The sequence below is a fragment of the Patagioenas fasciata genome, chromosome 1, assembly GCF_037038585.1.
Source record: "Patagioenas fasciata isolate bPatFas1 chromosome 1, bPatFas1.hap1, whole genome shotgun sequence".
NCBI classification, from domain to species: Eukaryota; Metazoa; Chordata; class Aves; order Columbiformes; family Columbidae; genus Patagioenas; species Patagioenas fasciata.
This window is the reverse complement of record NC_092520.1, coordinates 162934580-162962523: the sequence shown is the minus strand read 5'-3', so window position 1 is coordinate 162962523 and position 27944 is coordinate 162934580. Positions and strand designations below refer to the sequence as shown.

Here is a 27944-nt window from a genome sequence, read left to right as displayed (position 1 = left end):
TTGTTGCCAACATCTATTCTTCACACCTTTTATTGGGATAGAAGAAGATCTGTACAAAAAGCAAAAGATGAGAAGCAAACACTATTTCATTTTAAATTTGCACATCATGGGCATCAAAGTTATTATGCCTCTGAAATAATATTTTTACAAATTGCAAACCAAATATTCAACAGAAGAATCCTAACAAGAAAGGAAAGTAGCATTTAAAGCAATGCTTCTAAAGCATCAACTTGATCAAAACCAATGCTGCTTAAATACACTGTGGCATTTTCCCATGATTTCTGTGTAGAACATGTTACATAATACAGCTGGATTTCTATTTGCATTAAGGGCAGAGACAACAAATGTTGTTTATATTGCCTCGTACCTATAGCTAACAGAAGGAGTTCAGTACTTCATAAAAAAGCAAACTTACAGGTCTGGAAGTCTTCATCCAATAAATAATTGAGAACCCTCCCCCCCAACTTGTATAATTTAACAGCTGCAAAATCACTAATTTTAGACCTGTTTCTATTACTTCAGAAAACATATTTGTGACTGCTGTATATCACAGTTAGATGCATTGAGGCTTATTTAACTCAGGGATACTATTTTGGGAAAGATGCCATGATTTTTTAAAAGTGGCTTATTAATATGAAATAAAAAAATTAAGTGGGGTATGTGGAGGAATATTTTACAAATTCACGCAAATCACCCTGATGGATTATAAACACAATGTGTCTATGTGTACAAATATAAAACATAAAAATTATTTCACTGAGAGTCTGCTGTATGCAGCAAGCTATGGCCTTGGGAAAGAACCATGTCAAATGCCATTTGATGCTGCTCAGCCAGGCACATATAAAGGCACATTGCACCAATAATATTTGACAACACTGGCTGTGCTTTTTCTGCTTCAGTGGCTAGCTTGTCCAAATTTCAGGCAAAGCAACGCACGGATAGTTTATAAGCAGCTACGTTGTCAGCATCATCCTTTCAAAGCAATGACCACACTGGTTTCCTAATAAACATACTTCATATTTCAGGTTTGAATTGATGAAATAACAAGAAGGGGAAAAAGAGAAATCTAGTAGCCTTGGGCCATCAAAAAGACATAATTTGAAAACTAAATTACCAGCAGTTAGCTTGACATTAAACTTTACTGCCCAGTAAGCACTTATTTATCTTCAAAAGTGTTTCCAACGCACTTCCCCCCCTCCCCCCAGTCATTATTGAGCACAGTTCCTGCATTTGGACAGAGGTTTGAATAAAAACATCTCACATTTGACAATCAAAAGTCGCTACATCTCGAAGCACTGAGTTTGACAGCTCCATTTTCTAACGATTAGCAGGGGTGAATACACATTATGAGAATGTTGTATCCAGAAGTCAAGAAGGGACAGACCCCTTTCATAGTTTCCACAGCAACAAACCACTTTTTTTTTAACCCCCCCAAAAAACGTACTTCTCTTCTTGGGCTACAGCAACAGTAGTTTGGTTTCCATACCGTATTTCACATTTTCTTTCTTCTGGAGTTAGTGGAGGAGCATGGAGACAGTGGATATTTCACCAAGGCTTCAGCCCAGACACACTGTCCCTCCCTACACCAAACTGCTCGGCCTGAGCTGTTAAACATCACTCACCCCAGCCAGGAAGGACAAGGCAGCAGAAGACCAAACACAGCCCTACTGCTCTGGGCAGAGACTGAGCTCTTTCTGAACCAGCACATCAACGAAGAGCTGCAGGAGCTTCCATGGTCCTTTGAGAAATTATGGCTGAACTTTTAAAAGTTATCATGCCTCTTATTGGGTGGGTACAGTGAGGATGTGTAAGCTCTCTTACATCACTTCAGAGCAAATCAAAGAGAAGCTTAAACTGGTCTCAGTACTGATGATTTATTTCCAGAGTCTTTACCCATCTTCAGTCTCACCTCTGCAAACATAGCCTGGGAAACCCTCTACACTCGCAAGCTTTTATTTGACTGCACAGGAGCACTACCATGCAGCTGCAGGCACGGCATGGGAGCCTTCTGCCTTGATCTTTAGCTGTAGATAGCCCAGATTTAAATAGTAGCTAAGCTCCAAGAATTCACATGCAGCTCATGTACAACTTTTCATGACCCTGACAACTGAAACCAATGGCAATGCTGATGTGACTAACCATTCAGCCAGATAAGTATAGGATTCAAAAGCCTGAATTTAGTGTAAGCCATTCCACCACACAGCCCACCATGACCCATCATGTTCAAAAAGCACTTGAGGCTCTCATCGTTCAACAAGCACAACTTATTTCTAAACATGTTGTAAATCAATCCTCTCTCATCTCTGTTCTCTGTTGCCATTTTCCTTCTTAGCATTAGATAGTACCCTCCTGAAGGGTGAGGGGAGAGACAGAAAAGAGCAAACCTTTTTTATTAATGTAGTGATGGGTCATGATACAGTTTCTTCCCAACTCTCCTGCTTCATGGCTGTGGGAATCCTATCCCTGGTGCTGCCACCCTACAACTCCAGAGAGTAATGGTGGCTCCTAAATACATCCAGGCTGAAGGAAACCTCAGTCCTTGTGCTAGATCAGGTGGAGTCAAACTGAGCCCAGCTGTATTTCATGTGGTGTGTCAGATTTCAGATTTGATATCCCTCTTTTGCTTTTCCTTCCTGCTCATCTTCGCTCCTTCGTGCATGGACGCAAAGCAGTGTTGTACTGCACGTAGCCACTCCAAACCTGTGTTCTAATAACTAATAATCAGCATTAAGCTACCACACTGTATCCTTCCAAATCCCTCCCGGGAACTTAAAATTAATCATATTTACTTATTATCAAAATGGAATCAGATAATACTATTACAAAGTCACAACAATTTAACAGTCACTTAGATTATGACATTTTCACGCAAGTGGAGCTCTCATTCCAGGGAGGCTGAAAACTGCATGAGAAGCAGGACAACATAAATTTGGGCTTAATTTCTTCCCCTGGATCTAACCAGCTTACCCATGATCAGAAACAGTTCAAAAGAATTACCTCTGGGTTTTTGCAGACTATGTTGGTTTATGACAGATACCAGAGGCTCACAGTATTTCTGGACACATGGCTTTCGGTAAAATTCGTTCAGCTACAGTGAAGCACAGACTGATTACATGTTTCCCCCACAAGTGTTTATGTTCATGGCAAGATAAGATTATTCCTGTTCTACAGTTTCCCATATTGAAATGGCATGAAAAGCTATGCAGGAGAAGGGAGTAGCAGGAAGGAGAAGAATCATGGAATGGTTGGGGTTGGAAAGGACCTCTGGAGACCATCCTGTCCAGCCCATCTGCTGAAGTAGGTTCACCTAAAGCAGATGACACAGGCATGTGTCTGGGGGGGGTCTGAATGTCTCCAGAGAAGGAGACTCCACAAACCCTCTGGCCAGCCTGAAGAGAAGGATGAGACCACAAGGTGTGCCCCAACACTGAAATAATGTATTATTTGTGAGGGAAGCTGGAAAAGACATCTGACCAGAGCCCAAGTGGTTTTTGTTCTCCATTTTATCTGAAATTATCCTGTCTCTAACTTAAAATTGTATCCTGACCGACAGCCCAGTCTCATTTTGTCTGCTGGCTGGGGACAGTCTGTACTTTTAGTCATTACGAGGATGCTCTCACATGGTTCTCCCTCCCAGCTTCACTGTCACATATGGCAAACAGGGTGTAGGGTATAAATGAAAAGATGAGGTGAAAATGAAAGCACTGCACTGATTAACTGTTGGGATTTTTGTGGAGCTGTTCATTATCCTTAGTTACAGAACCCATAATCAAAGATAACCTAAGATCACCACAGCAAATTGCTAAACCAGAGTTGTAGGTTTTAATTTTTGACAATTCATTTGACAAGTCAAACAGCTCACAACATATATATATTTTTTTCTTCTTCAGGAACTAGAGTACAAAAGAGAGTGGGAGGGGCTAATACCAGAAGCAAAATGTTGTCAACGTTGTTCAAAGCCTGATATTGAGTCTCTTAACTTCTAGCCTCCCACTGTTCTGTAATATGTGGATCAGCAGTTGTGCCACTTCCCACTATCCCAGATCCAGCCTTTGTACTGCTGGAAGGATTTAAGTCAGTACGTTCCAAAAAGAGTTTTTGCTAAATCAATCACAAGTTCATGTCTGTTTACATTTACTTACACATTTCCTTTGACATTATACTGTCAAAGCCTTCAACACAATTGCGACCGTAGGATAACGTATTTCAAGTTGCTTTCTAATTAATATTGTGCATTTATGTTTTAAAATTAACAAAGGAAAATAGCTTGGTAGTCCCATAGCTTCACAAACTACATTTTTTATACAGAAAGACACCATAATAGGATCTCCTTGAGACACCAAATAATTACACATTTTATTTAACTTGTAGCTTCAAATATGGAAAGGAGAAAAACTCACAGACATAGACTCAAATACTTTTTCCTCAAAAGACATTCTTAACTGAAACCTGCTTTAAATACACAGAGCATGTGTGTGTAAGAAGCCAACAATGTTTTCTAGGACACATTTGTAAGAATGGTAAAGATATTTGTAAGATATTGAAGTGCTGGAGCGGGTCCAGAGAAGAGCAAGAAGACTGGTGAAGGGACTTGAACACAAGACCTATGGGGAGAGGCTGAGGGAGCTGGGGTTGTTTAATCTGGAGAAGAGGAGGCTTAGAGGTGACCTCATCACTCTCTCTAACTACCTGAAGGGAAGTTATAGCCAGGTGGGGATTGGTCTCTTCTCCCAGGCAGTCAGCAATAGGACAAGGGGGCATGGGCTTAAACTCTGCCAGGGGAAATTTAGGTTGGATATTAGAAAGAAATTCTTTGCAGAGAGAGTGGTCAGGCATTGGAATGGCTGCCCAGGGAGGTGGTGGACTCGCCATCCCTGGAGGTTTTTAAACTGAGATTGGACATGGCACTTATGCCATGATCTAGTAAATGGACTGGAGTTGGACCAAGGGTTGGACTTGATGATCTCCGAGGTCTTTTCCAACCCAGTCGATTCTGTGATTTTCAAGAGGAGATTTGGAAAATAAAGAGGAAAAATATTTTTTTCATTAGGATAGAGAAAGTTGTTAGACGTGATATCTACCATTAAAAAAACCCATAATTTTCTCGATTCAGCCTTATCAAAACCCACTAGTCAGTTTTATGACCTATATTTACTTACTATTCACTTGTTCGCTTCCTTTCCTGCAATACTCCTATGATGTTCATCTGTTGAGCCAATACTGGAATAGGAGTTTTAAGTATTAGTTTGGTTGGTAATTTTTTTTCCCGTTCTGGACTAAATTATATTGGCAGAGTACCGTGAGAAAACCTGTATATCACTCAAGTAAAGTGTTCCAAGTCCAACTAATAACACTAAGCCATCACTTTCAGCTCATTAAATTCATTCCTTTTACAATTAAAAAATTATAAGTGTAAAAATAGCAACATTTGAGTGGAACATCTATCAGTATATTAAATGCATTTTTGCATTAATTTGCAATTCTATATTTGCCCTTGATATTTCCAAGGTTCTGACAATCAAAACAGCAAACCAGCTTTCTGTAAACATATACTAACCAAATTTCTTGAAAAAGGAATATGGTACAATATTAAATGAGTTTATGAAAATAGGCGTAAGTTCTTCAATAGAAGTAAACTGTCACTTATTGGAAGCCTAACAAATGCTTCATTTTTCCTTTCATGGCAGTCATTTAAATCTCAACACAATGCTCTATTAGATCCTATAATTGAATTTTTTCTTGTTTTGTCCTCCAGCTTAATGAGAATGATTTATGTACTGCTTTTAATAAAGAAGTAAATTCAGCAGTTTACTGTAAAAGATGTCTATCTTCAATCCACAGCTTATGAATTTTGTCATAAGGAGAAATACACAAGGAATTTATTTTAAACACTATATGAAAGGCAACAACCTCAGGCCTATTCTTAGAAGCTGTCAGTACTTTTGATTATATGAGTCTGTTTACTGTGCCAAATCTGCTGGCCATTGCTATTCCTACACTGCATAGCTTTCTCAAATCAATTTAAAATATAATACTCGGGAAAAGACAGCATTTTTTTTGAAAGAACATTTCTCACAAATCCTTCAAGAAGAAGAAATTTTACTTCCCCACCTGTTTCCAGCCTGGCAGAAGATTCACCCTGGCACCAGAAATGTGTTGATTTTTGTGAAGGTCTAAATCCATCTAATCAATGAGCCTTTAGAAAAAATTCCTCAGTTCGTCTATTTGCAGTAGAGACTAAAGATCAGCAGCTACATCCCTATCAACCAATTTCCATCTGCAGTCAATGTGTTCCAGCTAAGAACTGGAAGGACCAAGGATTTCTACTGTAGAGGAGGAGAAAATTTTAGGAATATTTCTGCAGTGCTACATACAGGATTTCAAAATAAAAGGATCATCTTGTCTACACAAAGCCTTACAGGCAACCACACAGTATGAAAAAGCATGAAAGACAAAGTCTTGATTGGCTTTCAATCAGAAAGAAAGGAATAGATGGTGATAAAAATCATGATGCAAGGGGAGAGCTGTTCAGAGTGTTTATGTTTGCCTGTTCTGGGACCAACACTGGGCAATGAAACTGGACTAGAAGAAGGGATGGAAACTGGAGGCAGCATGAATGGACATGGCCAGGCCAACAGCCCGGGGAGGAATCATAGAATGTCCTGAGTCAGAAGAAACCCAGAACGATCATCAAGTCCAACTCCTGTCCCTGCATAGGACAACCCCACAGTTCATGCCATGTGTCTGAGGGCGTTGTCCAGTCTCTTCTTGAACACTGTCAGCCGTGGGGCCGTGACATCTCCCCTGGGGAGCCTGTTCCAGTGCTCCACCACCCTCTGGGTGAAGAACCGTTTCCTAACGTCCAATCTAAACCTCCCCTGGCACATATTCCTGCCATTCCCTCGGGTTCTGCCATTGATTGCCAGAGACAGGAGATCAGCATCTGCCCCAGAGAAAGGAGAGAAGAGACAGAAGGCAAGAAGGGACTTGGAAAAGAAGCACAAAGGGGCAGACAGATGGATAGAGACTGGGAAAGAGCACATAAGGATGGGACAAGCTAGCAGGAAGAGTCCAGGGAAGACTGTGTGTGTGGAGACAGCAAGAACTATTATAGGTGGAATAAATCCAAAGAAAAGCATCAGCAGTTGCAGAAATAGAAGCTCAGAGCAATGCCACACAGAAGAGCTCCCCCACCAGTATCTGGCTTTGAACTCAGTTTCTCAGCCCTTCTCTGCTCTCCACAAATAACTGTGAAATCTGCTAACAGTGTGTCTTGCCTCCTTCCAGTTTTAAGTCCCTCCAAGGGAGGCTTTTAATGCATTATATGCTACAAAAAATGTAGCATTCTGGAGGACTCAAGATGTGTTAAAGGTCGTGTGCTCATTGGACACACAAAATGAATGGACACTCCTGTGCATTATGTGCCTTAGCAACTCATTTATAAAATGGAACTAAAACCTTTTTCTCTTGTCACGTGGGTGCTGCAAGTTTCTTAGTAACTAAGTACCATACCATTACCCTTGCTAGATGATGATGTTAAGTATCACAGAAAAGCTGACAGAAAAAAAAAATAATAATCCCGTGTTCAGAGAAAGATTTGAATAGCGCATGTAAATACCCCACTGAACAATGAGGATGAAACAACAGCCCAAGCGTCCACTGTTTCCCTGAGCATTCTGCATTTTGCTTATATTCTGGAATCCTCTGCCTCATTCCTTTAGGATATGATTACACAACTAAAATTGCATATGCTGAAGCCAACGGAAAGGCTTGTTTATTACTAGCAATTCCCATTTTCCAGTGTTTTGATTTAAAAACTGTACCTTTTTTTTTTGTCTATCCATGTGTATGGGTATCTATAATGCACCTACAATTATACTACATTCTGATAAGATTAAATTAATCGTATGAAAAACACATGAAAAATTTGTTGGAGGCTTTTTCACGATAAATTATTTCCATTCCAGACTTTGGCTTGTGTCCATTAGATATCAAAAACTGCTTCTTCTTTTAGTATTTTCAGCACTGCCTAGCTATAGCTTATTATTTTGGAGTTTTAATGTCGAAACGGGAGAAAGTGTTCAATCTTATGGACATGAACCTACACGTATCATTACACAAAAATGTAGTATGCATCATTAAATATACACATATATATTTCTATAAATATGAAGTGCAATAAGTCCTCTCTCTGTGTCTCTCTCTCCCCATAAGCACATTTCAGCCACAGTTTTATATTAATATATATAAGTGGGAAAAAGACTACATTTGCTTCACCATCACAATGACAATCCAAATTTAATCTTTTTCCAAGGACAAGTATGTGAACACTGAGTTTTGTTTTTTTTTTCTTTTTTTTTTTTTTCCAAAGGACTGAAAATGCATTTTGTCTCTATGTTAAAAACACCATTGTCCTTTCCATAGACAAGACTTCTTGGATACATGATGAAACATTATAATATGATGAAAGCATTATTTGTAATGGTAACACTTTGAATAATTGATAGAACATTACCTGATAACGCAGTCTGTTATGATATGTTGGACCAAAGCCCAGGGTCACCTGTTTCTATTGTCATTGCAGAATTCAGAATGGATATTTAAAATTTCAGCATCACAAAGAATATTTTGCCAAAAAAAAAAAAATACCTCTACCGGTAGCCTTTTCAAAGCTTTTTAAACCTAAGACTTATTAAAAATCTAGATACTTCTATGATTCTAGTAACAAAAACGTAAGAAGACTGATAACTTTTGGTGGAAAAAGGCTGATATGTACTCCACTGGAACTGACCCTACATAGTTGTGTGGTCACTCTTATTATCCCCTACTAGAAGAACAGACAAGATAGTGAAGCTTCTAATCTCCTTTCAAGTTCATTAATATAATTAAATTCAGATATGCTTTACATCTGTTTTCCCAGTGTTTCAGAATGGAAGCTTTCCAGACTGATAAAGAATATTGGTGATAAAGAACTTTTGTTTTGCTTGAATGACAGTTCCAAATATATTTTTCACAATACAGCCCAGATGTTGTGCTCTCATAAAGCAGCAGCTCTGAGAAGCTGTAAGCAGTGTCTTTCTGAGAATCTGTTTGTGCACATTTTAGCCAAGGAACTCTTCCACTGGAGAGGAAAAATATGTGTTTTTGAGATATTATACCTTTATAAAACTCCCCTAAATAGATTTGAAAAGTAAATAAGGAAAAAATAAAATATAATTATTGAAAGTTTTATATTAAGAACAGTTCTGGATTTTGCCTTAAAAGCTGTTTTTAATTTTATACATTATACACTTCAATTTATACATTTTGTATATGAATTCAGGTCAAAACATGACATGACAGACTTGTTATTGCTATGCATGTAATACTAATTTACGTAAGTTGTATTTATAGATCATGCTGTTCTGTGAGAGAACAAGAGACAACAATCATTAATTCATACTTGAAAGTTCTAACTGAATGTGAGAAAAAACACTTCCACAAAAAGACAATTAAGCATTGGTACTGGTTGCCTAGCGAGGCTGCAGAAACTCCATCTTGGAGGTTTACAAGACTCGCCCAGAGAAAGTGCTGAGCAACCTGGCCTAAACTTAAGTGCTGATCCTGCTTTGAGCAGGAGGCCAGGATATGAGACCTCTCAAGGTCACCTCCAACCTGAATGATTATGTGATTCTACAGTTTCAGAATCAATCTAATTGTTTCTCTTGCTTCCTTTGCCAGAGATACCTGCTGATACCAACTCCCTTCTCAGTGTGCAAAATGAGTAAGAAGTAATGTGACCAAGTAGCATTTCCTCATTCTCATTATTTTATGGTTAATCTTCATCCTAAAAACGCCATCTCAACTCATGATAATGAGAAAGTTAGATACTAAGACTTTGAATCAGAAAATAAAATAATCAGAGTGCTATGTGAGGAATTACTGGGATCCAGATCTCTGTGTTACACTGAAAGAGAAAAGAGTGGTTTATCAAACTATAAATTGAGTGCTTCTCATACTTTAAAAATAAAAGTATACAAAGTGGTTAAATAGAACATTTTACCACAGGTATTAGTTACAAAAATTGTGATTTGTTGTCCCAATTCTGAAATGCCTTGCTGAAAAATTGACAAGAAAGACTAACGGGAAACCAGTAGGTTTGATATGAAATGACTTATCTTGTTATACGTGTTTCTGACAAATCATAAAAATAATACTGCAAACATGAAAAATATCACACAAATCTAAACAGAAAGAATTCTCTGAAAATGCTTCATACACAAGTGTCAAAATCTTTCCAGGACAGAAGTTCAGAACTGCGATCAACATGAGTTTTAAGCTGTATCTGTTGTGCTTCCCTAATTCTGCAATGGCACATACCATGCAGTTTCAAGGCAGGCAATATAGGGCAATTATGCAAACAAAACAGTGAAGAGTTTTGTTTAATTTGGAAAAACCTGGGCAGTTGAAACAAATCTGTTTATTTTTCACATAATGCTAATATGGTATTACAAATATAATAATCATATTACCACTATTATTAATAAGATAAACTTACATTTGTTATTAATGAAGCAAAAAAGAACAGTGGTCTCTTATGACCAACCTTTGCGGCAGGCTGTATTTTCATCACTGCGGTTTCCATGACCTCAATGGTTTTAATAAAATTAGGTACACAATTTACAAAAAGCCCTAAGAGCAAAACTCTTAATAGTAAAATAAATGCTGTGCTAGAAAACAATAACTGTTTCTCTAAAGGCTTCCATGGCCTACCATAAAACTTGGTGAGGTAAGAATGAACCACAACAGCGAACTGATAAGATTATTCCAGACAGACAGAATTGCCTAATCTGGAGATGCAGTCTTAGCGAAGCCAATAAAATTGCAGTATGCACAGGTGTAAAATATGTAGGCTAAGATGAATTTTGAAGATCAAGGCTGATAATTTACTTCTTACACAGCTAACTATAACTAACTCCTGGACACTTAATTGCCTCAAAGTAAGACTGCAAAAATGTTTTGTTTTTAAAACGGCATAATTATTTGCAAGTAACCATGGGAACTGGCATTAACCAAAATGCCCTTTCCATTGTAGCTTTCAATTATACATAAAAACTTCATCTCTTCTCCCCATAAAACCCTTTCTTTGTTCCTCAAGTTTTGACATATAATATTAATTTAGGTATAAAGACCGCATGTAACTTTTATCGTGGAACAGAAAATAACATTCTAGGCAATAAGAATTGATCATTTTCACAGCTGCCTGTTACCTCCACTGAAATTGGGATAATTATACACAGTCCAGAAAACAACTGCACTATATAGTGACATTTGATATAGGGATATTACATATTATTCCAAATTCTATTAAAGACCATTATTCACTCCCTTCTATGTACTGAAGCATCAAGAGACCATGAACATGCCCTACGGTAAATAGACTTTTAAAAACATAGCTGTAAATTTAAAAAATAAACCCACACCTTTTCAAGTGTCACTTGTAGAAGACTACAGAATTTAACTGCAGAATTTAACAATTTCTACTGAAAGGTAATTTTTTTAATTCTTGCAGGCAGTAGCTAAATCATCATCTTAGGACAAAATTCAGTGTCACCTCTTCATGTGTGAACCGCTCTGTATTCCTTCCATATTTTTGTTCAAGCTACTCTATGACCTAGGAAGTCCAAGTAGGCATCATAGTAGAAGACATGGAAATTAACTAATCTCTTCTTCCACAACAATAAATATCTAAATCACTCACCTACAGAAATCAAGCTTAAAGAAGACATGTATTTACTAATTGCCAGCAACTGACAGAATGGTGAACTAAAGGGAGTTAATTAGGCAAACTCCTTTTGCTAGGTTACCTCAGATATGCATCTTTAATTAAAAAGCTAAAAAACTTACCTGTGTATCCTGACAGCTCTACTGGAATAAATGGGTGGCATTTCAGTAATTATAAATCAAAGGCATCACACAGTGCTTTGAATCAGACAGGCTCAGTCTCTGGGGAAGGGCCGTCTAGTGGGCTCTCCTGAAGTAACACTCTGCTGCTGGTTTAAAAAGCAGCATTTGAGTAACCTGGGGGCGAACTGATTGCTTGTCCCGATAACAAGTGTTATTCATGTGAGCACTAGAGACAACACTGAGTTTCCACAACCAGGCACAAAGACAAGTCACATAAGCGGGAGAAGACTGCAGGAGCAAAACCAAGTAGGAAACAACGTGTGTATCTGCCTTCCTGCTCTGGATGTGACAGCTTTGGCATCTGTCCATCTTGTAGTGGTGACTGAGAAACAGAAAGCCAACTTTCTTAAAGTACGAGGTCTCCTGGCATGTACGATGATCGTTAAAAATTCTTGAAGCTGTTTTCAGGGTCTCAAGTTTCACAGCTCATGAAGTTAGACAGTACAGACAACTAACACACATTTACTAGCCACCTGCACATCCAAAAGTAATAAACACAGAATAAAACATTAAATGTAAAGAACATACATAGTAAAATGCATAGCACCAAGACTATCATAATATCAAGCACAAATACATATATTAAAAAAAAGAAAAAAAGAAAAAATGCCAAAACAGCCAAGGAGGAAGAAAACTACATATCATAACAGAAGAGAGTAAGATCTTCTAGAACTGACTCACCTTCTTTATTAGCAAGATTTACCTACCTAGAACTCACATCCTACCTAGCAACCACAATTAACTATAGTAGAAACGTGCTTTACTCTCCACTGAAGGAGATAAATTTTTTCTCTTGAAAAACTAAGTAAGAGTTACATGAAAAAGCCACAAGAAAGTAGACTTTGAATCTTTCCCCACAAAAGTTCCGCATATCAGCCAGCATTTTTCCAGTGGACATTTCTGCAGACCATGAGCTGTGCCAGCAGATAGGGCCTGCACAGGATCTTGCAACAGATCCCACTGTTTTATTGGCAAAGCATTTGCCAGACTACCCTCCATACCCAAGTATAGCCGAAAACCACTAAAAGCATTTGCCTCATCTGTACAAAAGTGTAATTGATTGCATAGGTTATCTTTTAGAACAGCTACTGTGAAGACTACTTTGTTCATGTAAGTTAATAAGGCACTGGGTATTCATGTCCAGGGAAGATGAGAGAATCCAAGCAGAGTACATGTTAAGTTTACAGTAACTATGGAAATTCTTATAAGGTTTCTGTGGACTGTAAAGTATTTTATTGGTGATCCTATCACAAATTTATAAGGTAAGTAGCAACACTGATATATGAAACTCCCCCCAAAAGCAAAGCAACAAAACTCACTTCAGGCTTCTTCTAAGGAAAGTCTTGTCTTGGAACTCGTTGTTCCAGAGGGAAAAACAAGCGATGAGCAGAGAAGCATCACTGCCCCAGAAAATGACAAGATAATCAACCTGAGGATAGCTCCTGTCAAAAAACCTTAAAAGTAATAGAAGATTTTGCTTACCAAGGAAAATATATTTGTATAAAATAAACAGTCAAGTCCTAGTACACAGAAATACATACACTCTCTTACGTCATCAAGCTGCTGCAGCATACTCTCCATAAAGGTACTGAAACCGAGTGATGTACATGCACCATTATCAGTTTCCCCAAAAACCAACTGAATTACAATTCTTCATTAATGGTGTACCAAAACTACACATCCAAAACACACCTGAAACCACTTAATCTGTGAACAAGCATCAATATAAACTACAGGCACCTGTGAGAACATCTGAGGGTATTCTACATCATTTCAGAGTAAAACCATTACCTACAGATCAGACACCATTTGTCACTGACAAATATTTCTACTTTTTCTTACCAGGCACAATCTAGAAAAATGTAATGCTTTCTGAATGACTACTCATATTTTGGGTGAAAATGACAGAAGTTTACAGAAAATATACTGGAGGTCAAGGCAACCACAAGACAAAAACAACTAGTGGTAATTTTTCATCAGGATATCTAGAGGAGCTTACCAGTATTTTGACAAAATCTGTACCTTTATTCTTCTAGCTCTAAGTTGCCATTGCTCTTGTTTATCAATAAAGCTAAATCATACCTGCAATAAATGTCTGTTCCATTACACATTTTTACATCTTTCAGATGTAAATAAACAAATATACAGACTCAAATAAATAAATATTCCACCTTCACAATGTAATTCTTGGGCCTCTTCTTACATATACTGCTATTACTTCTTATCTTACCAAAGAACATCACCCGTATTTCACCCTGCTCACCCTTATTTCTTTAATTTCAATCACTTGCCCTTTCTGAGATAAATCGATGGTAAAAGTCACATCAAATTCTAGGAGACCAAATAAATTTCACCCAATCAGAGAACTTGGAGGTAACAATACATGTATCAAGTATCTTAAATGAATGCTGTTACTATGGAGATCCCTTTTACATTTAAATAACTGCAATCTTTTGTCCTTTATCTTCTGTATTGTCACTGCATGTCCCTAATTCTTTCTTTTCTGTCCAGTACAGCGTAGTACATTTTCTGAGTATAACTATTTCTATATGTGGCCTAAAAAATTCCAGTCTCTGAAAAATAAATGAGCAAATCCGTTTTTCTACTGGCACCATAGCACCACACCAAGTCCAACCATCATAAGTGAACTTAAGAAGTCAGCAATGTGACAGTTGATGGATGCTTCTATTTAGAAACACACTGACATTCCCTGTTCTCCTTTTTTTTTTTTTCTTTCCTTGTTTCTTCTCAGTATCACTCAGGTGTTTGTGACATCCTAAATTGTGACTGGAACCCAGGGCTCATCTGCTCCTCCAGCTTATTCCTGTGAGAAGAACTAACTACACTTCACATAACTTTAAAAAAAAAAGCTTAAATATAAACATTATCTAAATCTCCTGATAAGTATTTCTAAATCCCCAGTTCGAGCTAACTTACATACGGCGGGTTGTACCATAGTGTAAAATCAACTGACACAGCTTCAGTAATTCTAAATCTGTGAGTTTCAAGTTGTTAAGTGAATTGTCCAATTACTGTGTCATAACTTTCTGTTAAAGAAGTTGTGACAGCATTTATATTGTATTCCTAAGCTAAAAAAAACCTGTCAAAGTAACATTTTGGTAACCGAAATACTTCTAGAAATAGGCAAGGCTAAACAGGGACATGTATCCTGTATGCTGATTCACTTCCCAAAAGCCACCCATTAACTTTGGCAACACAGCAGTGTTGAGCGCTATAAAAAGGCTTTACTGATATCTCAATCAACTTTATAGAGAATCCTTACAGAAGGCTTTAATGTGTCCTCGTAGCCATTGTATCTTTAAGCAGCAATGATTCACAACTGTCATACAGTTCTAGTATTAACTGCTTTCCTTGTACCATCCACTTCATGATACTCTATAACTCATAACCTGTCTCTTCTCCTTTACTGACCAATAGATTAACTCACAAAATGAGTTACTAGTCAGCAATCACAGATTGTTCAACAGTTTATTGAAGCCCATACACTTTTTTTTTAATATCTCCTGTTGATACCATACACAAATGGATGCTGTTTCTGAAAAATAACAAATTACTTAATCATCCATATTTATTTTCAGCATTCCTCACCATGAGGGTGGTGAGGCACTGGAACGGCTGCCCAGAGCATCTGTGAATGCTCCATCCCTGGAACTGTTCAAGTCCAGGCTGGATGAGGCATTGAGCAACCTGGTTCAGTGGAACGTGTCCCTGCCCATGGCAGGGGGCTTGGAACTAGATGATCTTCAAGGTACCATTCCAACCCAAACCATTCTAAGATTCTGTGACTGTATCATTCTAGCTGACCAATAGTTGCACTTTGGTGGTTTTGTTCCTGGGAAGCTAATATTGAAGAGATGCTGTAAACCTGATTTAATATACTGCAACAAACAAAAGGACACTTAGGATTAATAAAACAGAGCTTTATTTAGCCTGTAGAAACAAGCAGATCATTCAAATAAGCCTTAAAGGTTTCATAATCTTATAATAGCATTTCCATTCTTATATGCTCAATCTTAGAGATTCTTTTTCACAAGCTTAATATTGCATTTTTAATAATACACTTTTTTTTTCATTTAAGACTCCTAAAATTCAGTTTCACTGTAAAAATGAATCATTTTCCTGAGCTTCTGGCTGATTTCTTTCAATTCAGCATTGGAACTTCAGCTGAGAGAAAGCTATTTGACAACTGAGGACATAATGTTCCAGCAAAACAGAGAAAAAAAAGCAAGAGAGACACAGAAAGCAAAACCGAGAAAGCAAGCACACATGCGTGCAAGAAGAAAAGGAAGAAATATAAACGTGGGGTTTTTTTTGAGCTCTTAGTAAGATATCTAATCAGCAGAAAACAGCAGTTCTTCAAACAGATCAGACAGAGTGTGCTACAGGCAGATAATCTGGAGAAAGTACTATATGCTAATGCTACGGGTTTAACAATCAACAAAAAGACACAGAGATAATGTATTCTTGTATCATCTGTAAGTAAATTTAGTGTGTTCTATCTGAAGTAATCTAACCTTATAGTCCCATGTCCATAGTACATAGAAAAGTAAGAAGTAGAAACAAAGCCGAAAAGACAGTTTGCTGAGTGGGATAAAGAGATGCCAAAAGAGCTCTGAGCTTATGTCAAGAAAACAAACACAGAGGGAATAGGTACAAACCCCAGGTTCCCTCACTGCTTTATAGTATGACAGTAGAACACCTGGGCATGTCATGGAAGAAACGTGCACATAAAAGCAAGTACTTTCTCTATGTCTGGATACATTGCTGATCACATAAATGGGTACCATCCCAGCTTGAGTACCTCATTGCAAGGTCAGTCACAACCTAGTTGCAGCACTCCAGCAGATGTAAGTGAAATAAGCTGTATTTTATCCCTATTGTTACCCTTCTGAAAGCACTGTTATGAAGACAGTCAGGACTATGGAAACTACAAGAACACAAATTAGGTGACAATGGGGAATGAGGGATCTTTTCCAGAAGAGTATGGTCAAGGTAGCTCTACAAGGGAAACTAAGATTTAGGCAGAGCTGCCAAGGAGACAGTAGCAAAGGGAGAGACATGGGCATATAAACAAAAATGGAAGAATAGAGAATCAGAAACAATATGAGGGTAGATGTCACAGTAGTAGCAGGTTAGGATAATTATACCAGAGCTTTCCTCTTCCCTAGCCCCATCTCATTATTCAGGCTTGTGAAGTCTGCTGTTTTTTTCCCAGGAGAACGAATAGGGGAAAGCAGGGAGATTTTATATTGGTGAAAAATGCAGCAAGAATCTCTGTTTGATGTTTGCAGGATTTGCTCACAGTCTTATACAGGCATTTTCAAAACTAGAAAACACCAAGCAAGCCATTTTTTTTTTTAAATACATAGTTAGTTAACAACAGATAAGAACTCAGTTTCTTTTAACATACATCAAAAATAATTAGGTACTGATGAACACATCAGATAGACCAACATGCTGGCATCTCCTCAGAAGTATGTGCTGCTGGACAAACAATACTCAGAACAGTCGCAGAGTCTGAAAGAATAATGATATGTAACAGCAGTGCATGGCCCTGTCGTTCTTCAAGGCCTTCACAATACTAGGATGGCATCAGCTCATTCTTTTCATGCCAGTAACAATACTATGAATTTCACCACAGGAGTGAATGTCAAACCTCCTGGAAAGTTACGTGCCACCATACTCGTTTTTAAAAGGAAAGCTACTCAAGAGGGTTTAAGCAAGTTGTTCATGTCCACTAACATAGCCTTTGAAAATTTTAGTATCAGACACCTGGATTTCTCCCATGCCTTCCCCTCCCCGCCCACCTTTTTTTATTCTTTTTTTTTTCCCCCTTCCAATTAATTAAAAGTAAAGCTAGTTAAGTGATCGGGGTTTTTTTTGGAATAGCACAGTGAAAATGTGATACAAAAGATACACATTAATGAAAAAAGAACTTCAACAATGATACTAAAAATGCTTGACAAGTACAAGAAACAGTTTCTAATTCAGGATAGAACTTCACAGAATCACAGAATGGTTGGGGTTGGAAGGGACCTCTGGAGATCATCCAGTCCAACCCACCCGCTAAAGCAGGTTCACCCAGAGCAGATCGCACAGGAATGTGTCCAGGGAGGTTTTGAATGACTCCCAGAGAAGGAGACTCCACAACCTCTCTGGGCAGCCTGTTCCAGTGCTCTGGCACCCTCACCGTGAAGAAGTTTCTCCTCATATACAGATGAAAGCTCCTGTGCTTCAGTCTGTGATAACTGCCCCTCATCCTATCGTCGGGCGCCACTGAAAGGTGTCTGGTCCCATCTTCTTGACACCCACCCTGGAAATATTTATAAACATTGATGAGATCCCCTCTCAGCCTTCTCCAGGCTGAACAGACCCAGCTCTCTCAGTCTCGCCTCATAAAAAGGGTGCTCTGGACCTCTAATCATCTTTGTAGCCCAAAGTGTGACCCCTACGAGTTCTGCCACAAAGAGACTGGAGAAAATGAAGTCTCACTATTGAGCAGCCACGAAGGACAGCCCCACAAAGGAATGGGAAAGTACAGCTGCCACACTGGTGAATGCCAGAAAGCTGCGAAAGCCATTGTAGATGATCCATGATGGGCCTGGATAGCATCACACCCTTTCCACATGCTTATAATCACTGGTTCTGCTTCAAAGGCAATAAGTGTAAGTAGAATTCTACTTGTGGTTTAATATAATGAGCTTACTCGGCAGATTATTAATGTAAATGACAATTATTACTTCTGGAAGAAACAGTCTTTAAAATACATGTGAAAACACAACAAACAGAGAGAGGGTTTGCAAAACTCTTGTGCATTAACAATGCCCGCATGAAGTTATAAAAAACCCACGTTTTTTTTTTGAACAATTGTTTTTTAAAGGAAGTCAGGTCTCAAATACTTTTACTCTTTTTAAATGGATATGGAACTAGTCCACAAGGACTGAGATATGGACCGGTTTTCCAGGGTGCAACTGGAGTGTCTACACTGACAGGCCATAACTCCAAATACTGAGGCTGCAAATAGTCAAATTTCAGAGCAAACAAAACAATGAGGACGATGATACAGCAACTGAGATGTAGCAATTCCTTATTATAAACATAGCAGTGTACTGCTAACGTTTACATGTTTCTGAGCAGCGTATGGCTTCATACATAAAAAGCTACTGATTCTATTTTCCTCAAGAAATGTCTAAGTACATAATTATAAAGTCTGGATCTAACTCTCATTTTAAAACCTCCCTAAATGCATATTTGCCCAATAGACCATAACTCTCCAGAAGGAATCATTGTTATCTGCAGGATAAACTATAAACAATTTAATAGCTAGTGGTTTATTAACTAATGGTTTAATGCAGTTTAAAGTTCTTAAAATTATTACCCCTCAAGTAAAATTAGATCTTTAAATAAACTCTGTTCGTGTTAAGCATTTCATTTAAATTAAAGATTCAAACACTGAGACACACTTCTAAGAACAAAATTCCATCAAAAATGGTTAAGGTTGCACAGTCTGAATGACATTGTATACCTTTTTTTTCTCATTCTTCTTTCTAAAACAATGTTTTCACTTGGCATTGCAACTTACAGGGGTGAGTGAAACAGGCTTATTGTATAAAAGCAGCCTGGGCACTACTTCTGTTAGAGATGAAAAGGTATTGGGAGACCTGTTACATGGAAGATCAAAGTGTAGTGCTGTACAGAACTATCAGAGACCTCCAGGCTATCACACACTTTACACAGCGTTGCCAGACTTTGCAATAAATGTTTGGGAGTTAATCCTTGGAAGCTCCAGCTCCTGGATCCACGTGACCACATGAGAATCTCATCTTTCAGTAAAAAAGACACTTCTAAATGTTGAGATTTTTGAGAGACTGAAGCAGTCATGGACATCAGGCAGCAATGAGAAAACCTCCCAAATACACAGTCCATGGGAATACCAGAATCTCAGTATCTTTAATGGCTTAACTAAAGCTTTTCAATTGGCAAGACTGGAAACACGCCTTGTATGTTACGTGCTTTATGACCACCACATTGAAAAACTTGTGCCTTCAGCTCAAATCACCATTTTTGCATTTAATAGCATAGCTATAAGAGTCATGAGTATGAAATACATCAATCAACATTATAGGAAGAGCCCTTGTGTAGAAGCTTCTCTCACATTAAAACCATGTCCTTGCGTCTTGAGCGCTCAGGACAAAACTGAAGGTATAGCAGCAGAAGCACACTTCAGACACATGGCTAACGTATTTGACATATTCCAGAGCACCCCTAATCACTCCTAATTTCTAGCCATTCTAAAGTATATCCCCCTTGCCCAATCATGTTTTTTTTCCATATATACTTAATTTTGAATTTTGTACTTTTAAAATCATTTATTGCAAGAAAAATTCTACATTGCCCATTTTCATGCACTTCAGATATCTATATAAACAAAGCAGATTAACATCATGAAATATATTTTTGTGTGCTATCTTTGATAATGGCTTGGCAAAACATTTTTGTTTACATAAGAAAGTGAGTAACAGAATATCCTATTCTCTTTGCATTTTCAGAGATAAATGTTATTATACCAGTAACTTAAAGATATGACTGCAAACAGGTCTAAGATGCATCTTTTCTCATTTCTGAATAAACTTACTTGAATGAGTTTCATTCACATGAGAAAAGCTGTCAAAATGTGATGTTTATGATGGCTATATGTCTTCAAAATAAGATTTATAGTGCAAAACTTTGAATGAAGGCAACAAAGAACGTCATCACTAAAGAACTAACTCATACTTGGAGAGAATTCAAATCTGTCACATAGTGTTCCTTCTCTGTCACCAACTCTTTAACCTGCATGTATATAATCACTTGTATTATATTAATTATTTTTTGAGTTAACCTTCATGTACCATAAACGTGAAATAGCGGAGCTGACAAGAAAGTCTATCTTCTTAGTTCCTAATCGAAGTCACTACAAGACTGACAGAACTGGTTATCATCTCCAATTCTGTAAGGAAATGTGAGCTGGAATTTACCTTCCAGGAAGCTAACCCGGCAGTCTTTAAAAGGGGATTGTGCAAAGAGATCAACAAAAACAAACAAAAGGTAAACACTGATTAAAGCTTACTCTCCCAAAAAAAAGAACACCAAACTGCCCCCAAAAAGCAGATGTCTATTCATTTTGTTTGATTGTATTTAGAGATAGGACTACAACAGCAGCTACCGACGTCAGCAAAGCTGCATTATGATGGCACAGTATAATTCTTCTTACTGAGAGATTTTAATCACAAATATTAAATATAGTCAGTAACTAAAAAGGAAAAAAAAAAACAAAAAAATCAAAACAAATTATCAACCTCCCCAATCAGAAACACAGATAACATAGAGCCATAATAAAAACTACAGGAGAAAAGGAAATTTGACATTGGAACATCTTTGACATGTGCATCATAGATGCAGTTCATTACAGTAGCTTCGTGGAAGTTGCCTCAGTACTTGTGTAAAACTGCTGCCATGTGTATACACAGTATGACTTAATGCAAAAAAAACCCCACATCTGTTTAAAATGGGAACTTGATATTACTCTGAAACAGCCCGATTTAAAATAAAATCCAATTTGATATTCAATGTAATGCTTAAAAATAGCAAATTACAATACAGGAAAACAGTATATAAGAAAACAAACACACATTAACCCTACTGACTGAAGCTGGCTTGTGAAATTTCAAGGAGTAAATCAACCTAACCAATATTTTGCTTTTGAAGCCAAATGGGCAAAGGTGATTAAAGTCTACGGTAGCAGCATCACCCAGGCATTTGGCTCCTACACTTAAAAAAGGTGCTCATTTCTTTTACTGTTTTTTGGTGGACAAAGAAGCAGTTGTTAAATACACTTGTATTTCAGAATAAATATATATGATAACATTGAAAAATGGAAAATGCAACACAGATTTACAGTGCAAATCTTCCAAGTAATACAGAAAATATCCACCAATAATTTATTGAAACCACTGAAACCATTAAATGGCTTAAACAGTTAAATTCCTAGCTGAGAAAAATATGATTACATGACTTCTGGGGCACTTGGAAAACACATCATTTGAAAATGTGCCTTGAAAATTATGTGTTTACCAATTGAAGAAAAAGCTGAGAAGCTGCAGCAGATAAATTAAATAGTAGAGAGTAATCAATCACAGTGCTAAAATGATAGATGACAACTAAACTGAAGCCCCAGGGAAGTACAAACATAGAGCCATTTTGCAAACTTAGGTTGCATAACTAGCATACCTCAAAGCAGTACAGAATCTAAATCTGTGTCAGAGATCTCACATTAAAAAATGCAAAGCTGTGTCTGTAACACAAGATCGATAAAAAAAAAGAAAAATGAGGTTTTGAGGCACAGAATTTTGTAAGCATATGAGTCACAGAGAATATACTACTCGGAATAGTCACAACATGATAAACAAAACAGAGACAAAATAAAAAACCTTACACTGTGCAAATGTTGCCATATAATTTAGCAGAAGTTCATATATCCGCTGTGGGAGGAAAAAAAAAAAAAAAAAAGGAAACGTGAAACTAATTTAGGGGAAGACCTCATTACAGAATTCAGGTAGTATGAACACTCAAATGAACTATTTTACCCAAGCCTGCAGTATACGCACATGAATTTTAATGGGCAGTGACAAAACCTGGGAGCACAGGGAATGAGGGCGCTTCCATGCTGCTTCTAGATTACTATATTACAATGAAAGATTGAAATCGTAATGTAAGGGAAGATTATTGTGATTAGGAGAGAACATTCAGAAACCACAGGCTCATTTCTTTTTGAAGGCTCATAAATTCAACTTTTACAAAACTGACCCTTCCAAAACCATGGAACCCTTCATTTAGCTGCTTCATCACTGGTACATTACAGGCCTCTAGATATAATATGGTAAATAGTAAAATATAAAACACAGTAGCTTTTGAAACATATATTAGGGTAAACAACAATAATATTGCCTTCTCATGAGCTAATGGTAAGTCTAACATGAGTTTTCTTCTACATATAATGGAGTCAAACTGCCTGTACAATAATTTTCAGCAGGCCAAGTCTCCTCTCATCTGCTCACGGGGGAGGGAGGCTTGGCCTTCCTCCTCCTATATTAGCGCTTTGTTTGTGCAGTCTCTAATTTTATGTCACATTTCCTGAACTTGTCTTTATGAAACATGAATAATGAAAAAACTATTATTAACCAGCAGTCACCAAAGATGTCAATTATTTGATAAACCAAAGCATGTGGCAGATGAATGATTGCTGCTGAATATGTCAGGATGACAGGCACCTTTTTTGGAACACATATTGCAAGATTTTTTTCCCTCCTCCACAAAGGACGATTGTGATTTTTTGCAATATCAAAGTCAAAAGACAATGGCCTTTGCATTTAAAACAAACATGAGAACAATTAAAACTAACAAAATATAGTATATATTATGACTTTTATTTTATCCTTTTCTTAAGAAGAACAATATTAATTTTAATCTTCTTCCTATATCTGGAATCCAATATTTTTGCCTCTCAGCACTGGATATTTTGAATTTTAGCTTTTCATTCAGGTTGAGAAAAAGAAATATTTTAAAATAAAGATCCACCATTTGTCAATCTCAGTGTTAGACAAATGACTTGTTGCTTGGTGTATGTATAACATACGGTTCACAAGGGTGTTTTAAGCAGGCCCAAAGGTAGTATACACGAACTTCCCTACAAGGCTGAACGTATAGCCTGATTGAGCTGGTAACATTGCTTCTCACTGATGATGGATGAGAGATAGATGTAATTTTATTTCTGTTTTATTATTCTAATTTCCCATGTATATTCCAAGGAGAGTGTTAAATAAATTACACATTACAAATGTTAAATAACCACTGTACAGTTTCATTTCTGCAATTATATATTCATTGTTAGATCATTTGTAGTTTATAATCATTATACCATGACTGATAAAATTAACTGATGGATACTATGAAAAGGTTCTGTCAACCTATTCTGCCAGGAGAGAATTTGTATGTGATGGAGTACCAGTCCAATAAGAGTTGATTAATTTTTTCTCACTATACACAGATAAATCCACACTACTGAAAAAGCTGCCTCCAAGTTCTGGCCACTTGACACAGAAACCCAAGTGAGGAGAAAAGTTTTGAGCATCTGCAGTAGAGAAATTTACTGCCTACAAACAGGTCTATAACAACTCCTTGATTTTCTGTATAGGTACATCAGTTGCATTACACAAATGGCTTGAATTGCAAATATTTATGCATGTAACTATCAGTCAACTGCTGCCAAAACTTAAGATCCAGGGGAAAAGCATAATTGATTTGGTTAGATAACAGCTCCAAAAAGTTCCACTATATCTTTCCACATATCAAATAAAAATTGCAAAAGCTGACCCATATTGCAATACGTTGCAACCCTTCATAACTTCCTTAGAAACAGGTATATAGCATTATTCAGTGTATTATTACCGACAATGCCAATAATGCTTTTGGTCTGCAGAGTATCTGTTTCATATTAGAAGAAGCAAGCTCAAAATTTGCCAAAGATCTGGAACATTCCACAAGGCAGCTCTGCCAAGAGCCAGAAGAGATGGCCCTGTGTGGGAGATGTGAGGAGAAACTGTGAAGTTGGACCAGATAAGTTATGTAGGTACAAGACTGGAAAGATAAAAGGTGAAGAGAAGTGTGATAGCACGTAAGGAATATAAACCACAAGTTGAGAGGGAAGAAGAGAAAATGGAAGGAAAGTATGATTGACAGAAGAAGCAATGGAAAGTGAAAAGGAACAGAGAAATGAGGTGAGTTTTAAGAAGTTTTTTATAAAGCTGATTTTTTTTTTTTTCCTAATGACCTTCTGGAACACGTGTATGATTTGGTATATGTCTGAAAAATGCCTACTGGTAGCACAGTTCAGTACACTGTATAAATAACCATACAGATTTTCAAACAAGCATTATGTTGCCCTCAGCTTCAGCAAAATGTCACGCATTTCCTTTCATGCATTTGATTAAGTAACTAATCATTGAACTTGGTTAGCCAGAGAGATACTGGGTATTTTTTAGCTTTTGAGGTTTACATATATTATTTTCCACAAAAGAGTTTTATTTTTACTGCTTGCCAAAAAAAATTCAAGATTTATTTCTATCCAAAATGAGTCTGTTCCATATGCCAGTTTGACTAAATAAGGGATTTCGTATATAACAATAAAATTCCTTCAATTCTACTGTATGACATACTGTCAAATGTGTATTCTATAAGCAGAATGGTGCTGAAGAGCACATATTCTCTCTACATTACTTACTGTCCACAATCTTCTGCCATAAATAAGCAGGCTCTATTAGGTCTATATCTCAGAGAATATAAATACCCAGTAATGCAATACATCCATATACCCTGCTGCATTTCCCATGGAATATTACTTAGGACTGGCAATAAAAGTAGGGTCTGTATCACAACTCCTATCACAACCAGCAGCCTGAGATTTTTTTCAAAGGACAACATCAATAATATCATCTGCAATACAACCACGGCTCATTTTCTTGTCTCAGCAAGTAGTCTTAATTTCTCAATGTTTTATAAAGCTGTAGTTATTAGAGACCAGTGCAGCCATGCATTGTGACTGGTCATACTGTACAGTGGACAACACGGCTCTGATGGCAGTTCAGAACAATTAATCAGTGATTAAGTGGTTAACACAAACCCATAAAACTCTCTTACCTGTGTCCTGACCCAACAAGATCTGACTACACTGACCCAAATCTAAGTGTTCTGCTGCAAAGTCTCAGGTGTGAGCAAACATTAGTGTAATACTATTTTTAGCTTTGTACCTTCTAGTATTACAATTCACTTTTACTGAGAAGAAAAAGACAATATTTTCAGTAAGGGTAGTGATGAAGACACATTGGGTGGATTATCTGGGCCTCTTACCTAAGATGATTATAGGATTAATAAAACTCTACCCCTGTGAAATGAAACTGAGTTGGATAAAAGGCAGAAATGCTCACTGCATTAATTTCTTACACTTGTTAAAAGAACTGTGAATAAGAAAAAATACAAAAATGGAAGTACAAACAGTATTCAGCTTCAGAGTATACAATCCAGTCACTTACTGTTCACAATACAGACTGTGTGCTTAACTCGCTTCTCTTTGTTTATTCAGGGCTCCACGTTTCTGTAACAAAAACAAATACATGCATTTATCATCCATATAAAATGAATTACCTAGTTTCATTTGTGCCATAGAAGTTTACTATTTTCATATTTAGTTTTGGTTTACTTCAAGATTCAAAGCCTTGGGTTTTTGTGAAATTGTCCAAAAGAGAAAACCCATGTCACTCCTTTTACTTAAAAACCAAGTTTCCAGTGTTAGGTACTACAATAGCAGCAGAGATGGAAAATCCACAGGTGTAGGGCACAAATCTCTTTTGAAACCTCTTACTAAATTCTGGGCATCTGAATCACATTTGGGCACCTGCAGCTCTCCCCAGTTCAGGGAAGGTGAAAGGCTTTCCCACCTGTGAGTCTGGCAATCCTCTGCTCAAAATTCAATTCTCATGCTGTATTAGATCTTGCCTGGATTAACCCATTAGATTGAAGAGTTAAAGAAGAAACAACATATACCTGCAACAACAGCCACAGCCTTCCCCACTACTTCTGGAGAGGGACAAGCTCAAGAGGGGAGTTTCATGCCTTACTCCCATCGTTTCATGCAGACAATTAGCATAATAAGCACTGATCACAGCACACCAGCTGCTTAGCCCTTCTTGGGCAGTTTACAGGCATCACAGCTGAGGTGAGTTTGAAGGCAGAATTTGAAAGAACACAGCGTACTGGCTTTGCAGATTTTTACTATAAACAATTTTCATGAATAATGGTTGCATGAGAGAAGGGAGAAAATTGGGACTGATGGGCAATAAGGGTTGCAATAAGGGCAACACTGATGTGAAAGAGCAGGCAGGATCAAGCTGTGAAGGCACTTAAAGTGCACAGATGACCAATTCTGATGGAGTTAAAAAAAGGAGCCAAATGCACAGTTACCAAGATAGGTAAATGTATTTTTAATTTCTATCAACTTTGTCAAAGGAAAATGAAACTGCCATTACCTAAAATTGTCAAGCTATATCACATCAACCCTTATTCTGGTCTTTAAAAAAGTCAAATCACGATTCCATCCAGCATCTCACTCTAAATTAACCAGGCTACCATCTTTCATGACCCAAGTAAGGGATTCAGAACATAACCAATTAAAAATATCCATTTTTCCCTTCTTCTTTAGTAAAAAAATATTATTGCTTTCTGTATAGTTCTGTTAATATCTATGATATCCCAGAAATCACTTGCACGTCAGTCTACTGAAGAAACATGTTAGGCAACAAGTAACAGGTGTTAAGCTGAGGGCTATATGGTCCATGAGTCCAAAGCACACAATATTATGTTGTTATTAAGTTTAAAACTTTTTTGAACTGTATGGATTAGCTCTTCCATCCAACAGCCCATTTTGTTATGTCCTAGACATTAGTGAGGAGTTGTGGAGCACCCAAACAATGCAAAGTTAGCTGGAAAATGATATAAACCCCTTATATCAAAAGAGTTTAGAGTAATTCAGATGCTGGTGTAAAACACAGCTGTGGGATCAACTCACTTCTTTCCCAAAGTTTGTAATACATGTGACAATAGTCTTATCAGGCCTTACATAGCTTGGTGCTCCGTAATAGCTGTATGAAATGTCCTGGTACAGGCCATGACAGGCCTACTATGAACTACTGTACTCTAGTGCCTCTTGAAGGGGTTCAATGAAACCTTTGCCTCTCCTTGTCATACCAGCCCTCCTAAACTGAGGAATTTGAAATTCAGACATACTTCAAAACAGATTTAAATTAAAAGCTCTAAACCCAACCTTCTCCCAGCGTTCAGAGCCAGAGTTTTGGTTCAGCTCCCTGTGTACATCTTGCATTTGAACA

The 27944-nt window shown here is 37.4% G+C and overlaps 1 protein-coding gene across 6 annotated transcripts in view; it reads right to left on the bottom strand.

The window, feature by feature from the left end:
• SYT1 (synaptotagmin 1) overlaps positions 1-27944 on the bottom strand; it is a 360340-nt gene that overhangs the window by 207021 nt on the left and 125375 nt on the right. For 4 of the 6 annotated variants that reach the window (XM_071799493.1, XM_065848520.2, XM_065848528.2 and 1 more), the window contains one exon: positions 26094-26155. The exons of the other annotated variants lie outside the window; for them this stretch is intronic. The gene's annotated coding sequence lies outside the window, so the exon portion shown is untranslated. The remainder of the gene's footprint in view (positions 1-26093; positions 26156-27944) is intronic. 6 annotated transcript variants of the gene reach the window in all.